Raw genomic sequence first — 11,831 nt, 5'->3', positions numbered from 1 at the left:
CACAGTCAGGACTGTGGCCTCTTCCTGGATTTCGCCTGTTTACATGTTTATGCTGCTGATGACCAGGAAGAGCTTCAGTGCTGTCTGACACTGCATTCCTGTGATGTTTCTGAATATTTGCTGACTGGAAAACGATGGTTGAATGACTGGAAGTTGGAGTTCGTTGTCCATAATAATTAAAATATACTACGGATCGTTACGACACTAAAACAACACGATATGTACAACAAATAATACGCTAAATTCAGTAAACACTAAACAAACGGACCTGTTAAAATATCACAGCAACGCAACAAACAAACAAAACGTCCCCTCCCAAAAACAAGAAAACTGATCGCAGGAACAATCGCCCGATAAACGGCAACACCGTGATAAACGTTTTCTGTTGCTAGGTAACAAGAACTTGAGCCAAGCACTGGGAAGATTTTGATTGGCTCGCATGACAGCAACCCACCCTCCCGCAGTGACGTAGACCCGGTTTCTCCACGTGCTTCACAACCGTCAATACCAAACTAATTTTACGGCAGGTATAAAGATTTAATTTTCACACTCTTCATTTATGTTATTATATACACCTCAAAATTCTATTGACTGAAGTGACTGACTTTTCAAACTAGGAAAACCTAAAGTTGTTGAAGTGCATATGTGTTTGTTTTTATTGGGAGAGTGTTGCCGAAATTGGACCGTTGCCTTTGTTGGACCACCTTTGTTCTTGCCTGTAGACGAGTATTTGAAACAGGTGAGTTGGCACTATTGGTTGGCGTCAGTGCCATGTACAAATGACTGAATGGTCAGTCAACTAGAGACGTTCGACGAAGTAGGAGTGCTGTTATTGGGTTTCCATTGTTCGTGTTGCAATTATTGTGCTTCGGATCTTAAGCTCTTGTGTAGGCTAGGGGTACGTAATCAAGTAGTATACTTGTAGTAGTATATTATAAAAGTGCCATTCATTAACCACTAACTACATGTGGTAAAACTATGGTTTAGTTGCGTATGTTCGTGTAGCCTCATATTTTTATTGACGGGGTATAATTGCCTAAGTTGGACCACCACGTGTTTCCCAAATTGAACCGACGAAATTATGGGCTATGGACAGAGATGTAATTGCAAATGGCTATAGCAGCATACAATAATGGGGACTATGGCTTGAACGAGTGTAGTAGAACGTATGTTCTTTTGGCTTTACAGCTGAACGAATATTCAACGTTGATGAGTCAGGTTTCAACAAAGTCCAGAAACGTCCACAAAAACCTGTAGCAAAGAACGGGAAATCACAGGTAGATGCTGTACCATGTTACCCTGCCCCCGTGTCAGGGCAACAGTGTTTTTTTCCTTATTGAAATATTTATTAATATGTTAATTAATTAGGTAATTACGTGTATAAAAATATGTATGTGTGATTAGTGTAAATCAATTTATTATGCATTTTTAGGTTCGTATTATTCCATGTATAAATACCATGTAGCTCTCTGTTCTTGCTTCGTATTTCGACCGTTCAAAAGAAAGGCGGGCAGTTTAGCTGTTAAAGATTAAAAATTTTGAAAGAAGGGCGGTTGGCAACAGACGCCAACCAAACGTATATAAACTCCCAGATGAGAGTAGGAGAGGTCGGCTGTTGGAACTGAGACTTGGAAGGGAGAGGCTATTTTTGGTTCGGTTAGCTAGGACCGAAGGACAGGTCTCCCGAAACGGATGCTGTAAGAGATTGGATTGCCGGGCAAGCTAGTGCCTTGGTGTCCAGTTTACAGGTAAAAAGGTAGTTGTACTGGATGTTATTTTTAAGTAATTACGGTGCGCCGTTCAGCCTAGTGCCTTGTCACCGTGGAGGTTGAGAAATGTACACGTCGGGCGGCCTAGCGCCTGTTAAGACGTTTCTTGGAGTAACGCGAGTCTACCTTGTGACAAGCGTACTCCCGGTGTAATTAAAGAAATGTAAAGCATCCAGGTACAAACATTCCAACATCAAAATTAGAGTTTTGGCCTATAAATAATTAGAGAAATGAACGTTCGGATACGACTTGTATATACTTCAAATTTTACGTTAATTAAACTATAGAAAATATCCAAAATTTCTGTTTTTAATTTCACACATGCTGCACAAGGTAATTTATCCCCCTGATCATAAAGGTTTCGCAAAAGGTTTTCCGTTGTCTCTTGTAGTTAATTATATAATTATGGTGACTTGTAGCAACCCACGTGCATTGTCGTACAAAGAAAGATACCCCTAGACAAATCAGAGCCGAGTACGAAGTGCACCGAACCTCGAGTGCGGAGGTAAAGTGTGGGGGGCAGGATAGTAACATATTTATTTGTGGGCTCTGTCCGGGATTGAACTTATTTATTTGGGGGCTCTGTCCGCGATTGAACTTACATATTTGGTGGCCAGTCGTAGGATTTTGAACGAGATTTTTGAATTCAAAGTTAAGGAGAGAAACGGACGAGGATCGAACCGATGATCTTGCGGAACAGAAAAGGGGAAGTTACAAGAATGTCGCTTGGTAACTCGAGTAGGTCCAGCCCGACCGCGTCAGAACTTTCTGTTGTTGAGGAACAGAGGTGCGTTCCAAGAATGACAATGGAGGAAATTCGTTTGCCGCTTCCGACATTTGAGGGAAATGTAGGGAAGGAAGATGCTTTTTCGTATCTGGATAGGATTGAAGATTACGCGAGAACGCTGAAAATTGCTGAAGATGATCTTCTGAAGCAGTTTATTCCTCTTTCGTTGCGAAATGAAGCGAGGGAGTGGTTTTTGTTCACGGAACCGTTCGGTGATTTTTCACAATTCAGGCATAAATTGTTGCAGGCGTTTCACGGATTGGATTATCAGAGAGAAGCAGAGTTATTTTTGTCGCAAAGGTTTCAACTTACTAACGAGGGATTGGCGGAATACGTTCGCAAAGTTGACAGGCATTTTAGTAGGATAAAGAATTCGGCTTCTGCACAGGAGAGAATTGACTTTGTGAAATCGCACTGCAATCCGGTATTTAGGGATTATTTGTACAACAAGACATTCACTTCTATGAGAGAAATGAGCGAGTACTCGCTAGAATTGCAATCGGAGTTTTTGGAAAGGCAGAGATTCAAATCTTTCGTTTCGGAAGACGAAATTTACAGCTGGTCGTTGAGAAAGTCATTTAACCAGGAATGCGAAGAAGAGGGGGGAAGAAAGAAATCTGATATTTTCTTGGACCCTGTGAGCATTGGTTTTGACCACCCGAAAGTCGAGCGCCTGAGGGCTGAACATGTGGTTTCGCGCCCTCCACCCTCGCGGCTTGCGGTGAGGGATGAAAACTAACAGAACCGCTTTTCGAAGGAAGATTGCCAGAGAAATAAATTATGCTACACTTGTGGACAGAAAGGTTGCAGAGCTTCAAATCACCGTAGGGAAAACAAGATTAATGAACGTGGGAAGGAAGTAATAACAAAAAACGCGTAGAGTCGCCACGAATTTGTCAAGTTCGTGGCGTGGAAACTGCAAATTTTACGCGGAAGGAAAAATTTTCACCTCACAATGTAAATGTAAAAGACGTAAGGGAACCTATCGTTTTATGCAACGTGGCTAACGTGGAAGTACACGCATGTATTGATACGGCGTCGTCCAATAACTTTGTGTCTTTGGAGGTTTTCGAGAAAATTAAGACAAATGGAGTGAAATTGAAGGGTTGCAGAACTAAAGTAATACTTGCGGAAGGAAATGTAGAATCTCTGGAGAGCGCTTACGTGAATATTAAGTTTCACGGACACAAGGCTCGGGATCAGATATTTGTGTTATCAAATGCTATTCATGAAATGTTAATGGGAAGGACATTAATGGCTAAGCTGGGACTTGTACCCATGATTCATCGTAACGGGTGGGCAATTGAGCCTGATCTTTCGAAAATCGTGCCTTTTGATGCGCCGTCGACACGTGACAGCGTTGATGCTGTTAGTTCTAGGGGACTGGGTTCGACCACGGATGGAGTCGAAGGGGTCCGAGAGAACGTTTCTGCTTGCGGAGCGGAGACACGTAGCAGCGACATCAAAGGGGAGGGGGTTGACGAAGAGAGAAGGATTGCCATGCTGATGGAGGGTACCGATATCTCAGAGGAAAACAAGCCGAAATTGATTGCCATACTGAGAAGGCATATTGATGTTTTTCAAGATAAACCGGGATTAGCAAAGGATTACGAGGTTCGTTTGGATGTGAATAACGAGAAGCCGTTCCGAGCGAAACCTAGGCCACTTTCTGACCAAAAGAGGAAATTAATGAATCAGGCTGTTGAGCAGATGCTTGAAGACGGGATCATTGAAAGGGGTGACACAGATTACCTTTCACCGCCTATCCTTCATGTGAAGAGAGATAACACATGTAAAGTGATCATCGACAGCAAAGGCTTGAATAAGAGATTGGAGGCTAGACGTAGATAAATACCTGATATTAGGTCGACAATATGTAAGCTTTCTGGGGAACTATATTTACAGTTCTGGACATTCCGTTTGCATTCGCAAATATGCAGATTTCTGAAGATACAAGAAAATATGCAGGTTTCTTGACAGAAATGGGGACGTTTAGATACAAAATGTTATTTTATGGCTGTCGTAGTGGACCTTTTCACCTTGCAGAACTGATGCAGAAGACGCTAGGAGAGCATTATCAAACTGATGCAATATGTTATTATGATGACGTAGTGATTGGGAACGCTACCGAGGAAGAACAACTGAGAGTGTTGGATTCTGTCCTGGGAAAGATGAAAGACAAAGGACTGACGATTAGTTATGGAAAGTCGCGTCTTTTCAGGAAGAAAATTGATTTTCTTGAGTTTACAATTTCAGAAAATACCATATCTTGTGCGGAAAGTAAGAGGAAACAAGCAGAGCAATTGCAGCGCCCGAGAAATATCAAGCAAGTTAGGAGACTTGTAGGTTTCTTAAATTTTCTGTCAGATTTCATAAAGGACCAAGCAAAGATATCCCAACCGATCACAGACTTGTTACAAGGAAATAGGAAATTTTCTTGGGGAAAAGAACAAGAAGAGAGTTTACAGAAGTTGAAGAATGCAATTGTAAATAGTCCTGATCTCAAGATTCCTGACGTTTCGAAACCGTTTCACTTGTTTGTAGACTGCTCTGACATAGCGCTTGGCTATATCGTCGCTCAGGAGGACGATAAAACAAGAAAATTGCAGACTGTCGCATTTGGGAGTAAGAAGCTGTCTGAAACTCAGCGTTCTTATTCTGTGACAGCGAAAGAGTTATTTGCGTTGACCATGGGTCTGGAGAAATTTGAATATTACTTTCTGCAAGCACCGGAAGTGATCGCTTACACTGAACATTCTGCGCTCGTGGATATCTTCTCATATTCCGAGCCACATAAACAGAATGATAAACAGGGTGACCAGGTTTCCAGTTACAGTAAAATACATTGCCGGTAGGAATAACACAGCGGTTGACTACTTGTCAAGGATCGAAGCGGGATTCTCAGAAAGGGAGAATTACATTGGATCTTCGGATGCTGAAGAAAATTATCCGATAGAGGACATCAAGCCTGAAGGATATTTCAGATTAGAGATGCCTGATGGGACGATAATGGAACATCATGATATTCCTAAAGTTGAAGGCAAAGTGTGTCAGAAATTCGACCGGAAGCAGAAAAGGAAAACGGAAGCGATGTTTACAGATGCAGCTGGCAACACTGTAAACGGAAGACAGACGGTCGGACAGACAGAAACTTCGCCGCCCGTAGATCTTAACGATAAAGAAATGTGGAAACGAGGACAACAGAGGGATCCTTACTTGTCGAAATTAATTGGATGTTTAGATGGGGAAGAAGTTGAAATAAAGAATGCTCGAGATAAGAGAAAATTTGACTTTTATCTGCAACATTCCTGTCTCGACGATGATGGACTGCTTTACCGTTTCGTTGACGAAAACACTGGACTTTATCCACCGTTTAGCTCCAGATTGAAGCTGTGGGTACCAGAGAAGTTGAAGAGTGAAGTACTAAAATCTTCGCATGATGATTTATTATCTGCGCACTTAGGACATGGAAAGACATTGTTTAAGGTCCTAGAGAATTATACTTGGGACGGAGTAGTCAAAGATGTCAGTAACTATTGCAAAAGTTGTATCACTTGTCTTCAGTATAATCCTGACAACAGCAGAAAAATGGGATTTATGAACTCGAGGAAATCTACTGCGCCTGGATACAAAGTGTTTCTGGACATTTTTGGACCACTGCCTACAAGTACGAAGGGGAGATACAAGTACTGTTTAGTCATTCAAGATGAGTTCTCAAGGCACATTAGTTTGACACCGCTTAGAACTACAACGGCGAGGACGATCTCGCAAGCATTCTTGAAGTACTGTTTTCAGTCAGGTTTCCCGAAATACGTTGTCAGTGACAACCAGAGTGTATTTCGAAGCAAACTGTATTCACAAACGTTGCGTTCTGTGAATTGCAAGCCTGTCTATGTTACGCCATATAGACCGAAGGGAAATAAATCAGAAGCAGCGATTAAGATAATCAAGAAAGCACTTGGGAAGTTTTGCAGAGAACACTCGTCGTGGGCTGAAAACTTGGACTCGATAAGTTTTGCCATTAATAATGTAACGAATTCGATGACTGGATTGAAGCCGTCATTCTTGTTCTTTGGACGTGATTTGTACACACCGTATGACACTCGGAAAATAGAGCTTCAGAGGGAAGATGGAACCGGGGAGGACGTCACGGCGGAAAAACAGATGGATTACGTCATACAGTTAAAGGAAAGAATGCGCGGGGCTTTCGAATTTGCAAGAGAAAAAGAGGAAAAGACGAGGCAAAAGGCGTCTAAGGCCTACAATAAGGGCAGAAGAAGGGTTAATCTTCGTGTCGGAGATCGAGTACTGCTTCAAGAGCATAGAATTTCGTCTGCTTTTAACAAGCAAACTGCGTGCTTTTTCCCGAAATTCAAAGGGATCTACAGAATTCTGAATTTCACTACTCCAAATAATGTTGTTTTGGAAAAGGAAGGAAGGTGAGGGGAAGAGAGTTCTGGCTAACGTTGACCAGCTGAAGGTCGTTCCGAGAAGAAATTTGAGAAGTGTGAGGGAAAGCACTCGTCCCTAAATTCTACCCTGAGAATCCATCTCAAGGGGAGGGGGTAGAAGGGCTGTGAAAAATGATGTAAGGGAAGCGAAGTGACCGACTTCTTGTTTGTACAGTAGTAATTAAGTTCATGATTTATTGTCGCTACATATTTGAGTTCTGGTAAATGTATTTCATGTGAATGTAAGATCTAATTACGGACTGTTGGATTTTATGTTATGTAAACCTTTTTCCGATAAAAGTAGATGAATATTCTGCACACGAGGACATGAGATTTTCATAGCTAAGAGAATGCTGAAAGATGGCAGTTCGATGCCCGAAAAAGGAAGGAAAGTATCCTTAAATAGGAAAAATGGGAAAGCCATTTTAAAGTCGGGTCGTGTGATCGAACGATAGAAAGCATTTGAAGCTGAAATTCGGCAGGAGTCGAACCGAGTACCGCGGATGTCCCAGACGCAAGGACTAGGGGACTAAGGAGCCGGTGGATCTTCGGATGGACCGAGAAGGAGGCTGAGTCGACCCTAGAGCGGGAGCCGGACATGTTCGTTGGAAGGTGGAGGAGCTGAATCCGTCTGCACCTGGGAGCTGTCCTGATGACCAGATGACCGAGATGTCCAGGAGATTCCAGGATTCCGGAGGAAGAATCCGTGTGGAAGTTGGATATTTAGTGAAGTGAAATCGAGACTCTTCTGTTTCAGAGAGACGGTTGTGATGTGTAGTGAAAATAACTTTTTCAGTGAACTTTTTCTTTTTCAGATACAGTGCTTCACTTTTCTCAGTGACTTTAAGACAATTCACTCAGTCTGAAATTTAAATTTCAGAATGAATTGTAACGCTGGGGAGGGGGAATCTGTTACCCTGCCCCCGTGTCAGGGCAACAGTGTTTTTTTCCTTATTCAAATATTTATTAATATGTTAATTAATTGGGTAATTACGTGTATAAAAATATGTATGTGTGATTAGTGTAAATCAATTTATTATGCATTTTTAGGTTCGTATTATTCCATGTATAAATACCATGTAGCTCTCTGTTCTTGCTTCGTATTTCGACCGTTCAAAAGAAAGGCGGGCAGTTTAGCTGTTAAAGATTAAAAATTTTGAAAGAAGGGCGGTTGGCAACAGACGCCAACCAATCGTATATAAACTCCCAGATGAGAGTAGGAGAGGTCGGCTGTTGGAACTGAGACTTGGAAGGGAGAGGCTGTTTTTGCTTCGGTTAGCTAGGACCGAAGGACAGGTCTCCCGAAACGGATGCTGTAAGAGATTGGATTGCCGGGCAAGCTAGTGCCTTGGTGTCCAGTTTACAGGTAAAAAGGTAGTTGTACTGGATGTTATTTTGAAGTAATTACGGTGCGCCGGGCAGCCTAGTGCCTTGTCACCGTGGAGGTTGAGAAATGTACACGTCGGGCGGCCTAGCGCCTGTTAAGACGTTTCTTGGAGTAACGCGAGTCTACCTTGTGACAAGCGTACTCCCGGTGTAATTAAAGAAATGTAAAGCATCCAGGTACAAACATTCCAACATCAAAATTAGAGTTTTGGCCTATAAATAATTAGAGAAATGAACGTTCGGATACGACTTGTATATACTTCAAATTTTACGTTAATTAAACTATAGAAAATATCCAAAATTTCTGTTTTTAATTTCACACATGCTGGACAAGGTAATTTATCCCCCTGATCATAAAGGTTTCGCAAAAGGTTTTCCGTTGTCTCTTGTAGTTAATTATATAATTACGTTGACTTGTAGCAACCCACGTGCATTGTCGTACAAAGAAAGATACCCCTAGACAAATCAGAGCCGAGTACGAAGTGCACCGAACCTCGAGTGCGGAGGTAAAGTGTGGGGGGCAGGATAGTAACAACCAAGCGGCGAACGTGGAGTAAATACCACAATGGTGCGTGCAGAGAGTGCTGCAGATGTCTAGATACCGTAGACATACATACGTGCATGACATTTGTGAGATGTCCAACCTGAGCAACCTTTGGTCCAAGTTAGGAAACCAGTTGTCTATAATGGACCGATGTCACTACTTTCGTTTATGTACCCTATTATACTGGTTCCGGCATTTTTTGTTGAAATACACATATGAAATGAAAACTAATAGCTTGTGCTTCTCATACCTACAATTTCGTTCTTTTTTTGTGTCTTGTTTTTGATGCAGAATCAAAATAGTACCAACTGGTCCAATTTCGACAACTCTCCCCTATATAAATTAGGTAAAAAAAAGAAGGTAAAGTGCTCCCCTGTGCTTTGCACCACACCATGAAGGCGTATAGGGGGTGTGGGGGTAACGCCCCACACTTTCTTGATCCGGTCGTGAGTGGGGGTGATGTGATCAGCATCACGCCCCTGACCGCCTTTACCCCCCAGGGTTTCCCCCGGGTACCCATGTTATTCGACGCTGGGTGGGCGCCGGGGCCGCTTCCAACGTTAGAAAAGTTCCCGGATTTGAACCGGCCGGGGATCGAACCCGGAACCTTTAGCGTGGTAGTCAGACGCGTTACCGACTGAGCCCAGTTAAATAATATACATTTGTTTTAAAAAACGATGCAAGAATTGTATTAGCTGTTGGCACTTCTCTTGCAATGATGAAATTAAATAAAAAATCCTAAATATTTGTAACGGAGAGAGCTAGTGAACGCTACCAAAAATTAATTGAAACATAGCGATGATTGTCTCACAATTTTAAAACAATGTTTTCCATAAATCTTTTCTGTTATGTGGGCAAAATATTTTAACAATGAAATCGTTAACACTTTAAGATTGCATTGCATGCCTCTTATAAAACATTAGATACTTGGTGTACTGAAATATTTTAATTACTTTAATATCTAATGTTCCTCTGTAGTCCGGAGCTAGGGATGGCAAGATCCGGATCCTAGCGGATACGAAATCCGGATTTATGTGTGTTTTCATTTCTAATACATTCGAATGAATACATATTCGTTTCAATGGCATTTACAAAATCACCTCTGACATTTTATGTTAAACAAGTAAGATTATTTTTGTGCACGAGTGTGTTAGCCGATGCGTAGCAAAGTATTTTAGGAACAACACTTGAAAAAAATTCTTGTAGGACTAACTAATGAAAAATTTCTTTGTAATCGAAGATCATAATACCTTTTAAGGTGTGGCAATATTATAATGGGATTGAGATAGTTCCGGGGGATCCGGATCCGGTTTTTCGGATCAGGATCCAGATCCGAAACTTTCGGAACCGGATCCAGATCCGAAACTTTCAGACCCGGATCTGGAATTTTCGGATCCGGATCCAGATCCGTATCCGAACGGTTCCAGATTTTTCGGATCCGGATCCGTTTGGCCATCCCTAGTCCGGACTGCTTCTTGGCCTTCTTGCTTGTTGACGCCTCCTAACGTCGCGATCTCTCACTGTCCGTTGTCGTCGTCTCGTTGATCAATTTGGTGGTAATTGGGGAGCGAAGTGAGAGATCGATTTACCGTCTCCAGGGGTTTTATACTTTGGAATTGAGTCATGACTTGGTAGACTTTGCACCTCCAGCTGTACACCTGGGGTATCCCAGGATGCAAATGGAAATTTACAGTGGAGGTGCACTCACCGCTGGCGAGGGCCGTTGCCTTGCTGACTGTGCAGAGCCGAGTGGAAAATTCTTGTTGCTCGGCTCTGCATCCGGTGGAATGTGGGGTGAATGAGCGTTCAACTTGCGAGCTTCAGAGCGATGTTTTAGGAAAATTGATGTTTCTACCTTGATGCTCCCAAATTCTTCATCAGTATATTGATCTTCAATCTGTTATTATATTCCAGATTTTCTTGTGTGAAGAGTTAAGAGGAACATTGATATTCATACTAGGAAACATGTAAAAATATATTTCTTTCACCAAACCTATTGTAAGTAAAACGAGTCATTGTAAAATAAAAGTTAGTTCTTAAGAAAATTTGGCATGAAAATGACAAGCCAATTAAAGTGTTCACGTTAATTTTCACTAACAGTTATTTGTTAATGGGCATGTGTAAAAGATGTGAACTATTACATGGCTATAACTGTTTTAAGAAAAACTGAAAGCCACAAAATGCCCCGATACAACTAGATTAGCAATATAAAAGCCTATGAACTGCAAGTCAAAGAAGTAAAGATATAAATTACAAGCTTTTATACTAATACGAAGACAGAATTTAGATAAGGGAGACATTTTACTAGTACGATAGAGTATTCTATGCACACAAGGCATCCATCCTATAAGATATGATTTTAAATTGGATATGTTGTTATTTATTCTCTCATTTGCATAATGCCAGACACAGTAGTTACAGATATATTGTATAAATACATAATGTCTGAATAAATTGGTTCAGTACTAGACTCTTTATACACTGAAACTGCAATCTAAGTATGATTATAAGTAGTATGATTGACTGTATTAAAAACTCGAGAAAGAATGAACCCCCCTCTGGCAGATTTGCCTACACTTAAAACAAGCTCAACATGCCCATATGAGCTTTTTGCTCAAGTGTGGAACCCCGTCTAATCCAAGATTTTTGTAAAAATGCCCTCGGGAATTTTCTGAGAAAGTATGACCCCCCTCAGATTGATTTGCCTACACTTATAAAAGGCACTTCTGTGAGATTGTTGTCCATAATTCTGTCAAAAATATGTTTTTTTTTATATTGTATGATATCTTAAGTATAGTAACTGCTATAGTGCCCTAGCATGTATAGATTTCAAAATATTAACAATTTTGTTAATATTGCACTTTTCAGAAAATTAGGCATTTACAGCTTAAATA

This window comes from Lepisma saccharinum, chromosome 2 (assembly GCF_977018435.1).
Source record: "Lepisma saccharinum chromosome 2, izLepSacc3.1, whole genome shotgun sequence".
Classification (NCBI taxonomy): domain Eukaryota; kingdom Metazoa; phylum Arthropoda; class Insecta; order Zygentoma; family Lepismatidae; genus Lepisma; species Lepisma saccharinum.
The sequence above is the reverse complement of the archived record's forward strand: the minus strand, read 5'-3'. Positions refer to the sequence as shown.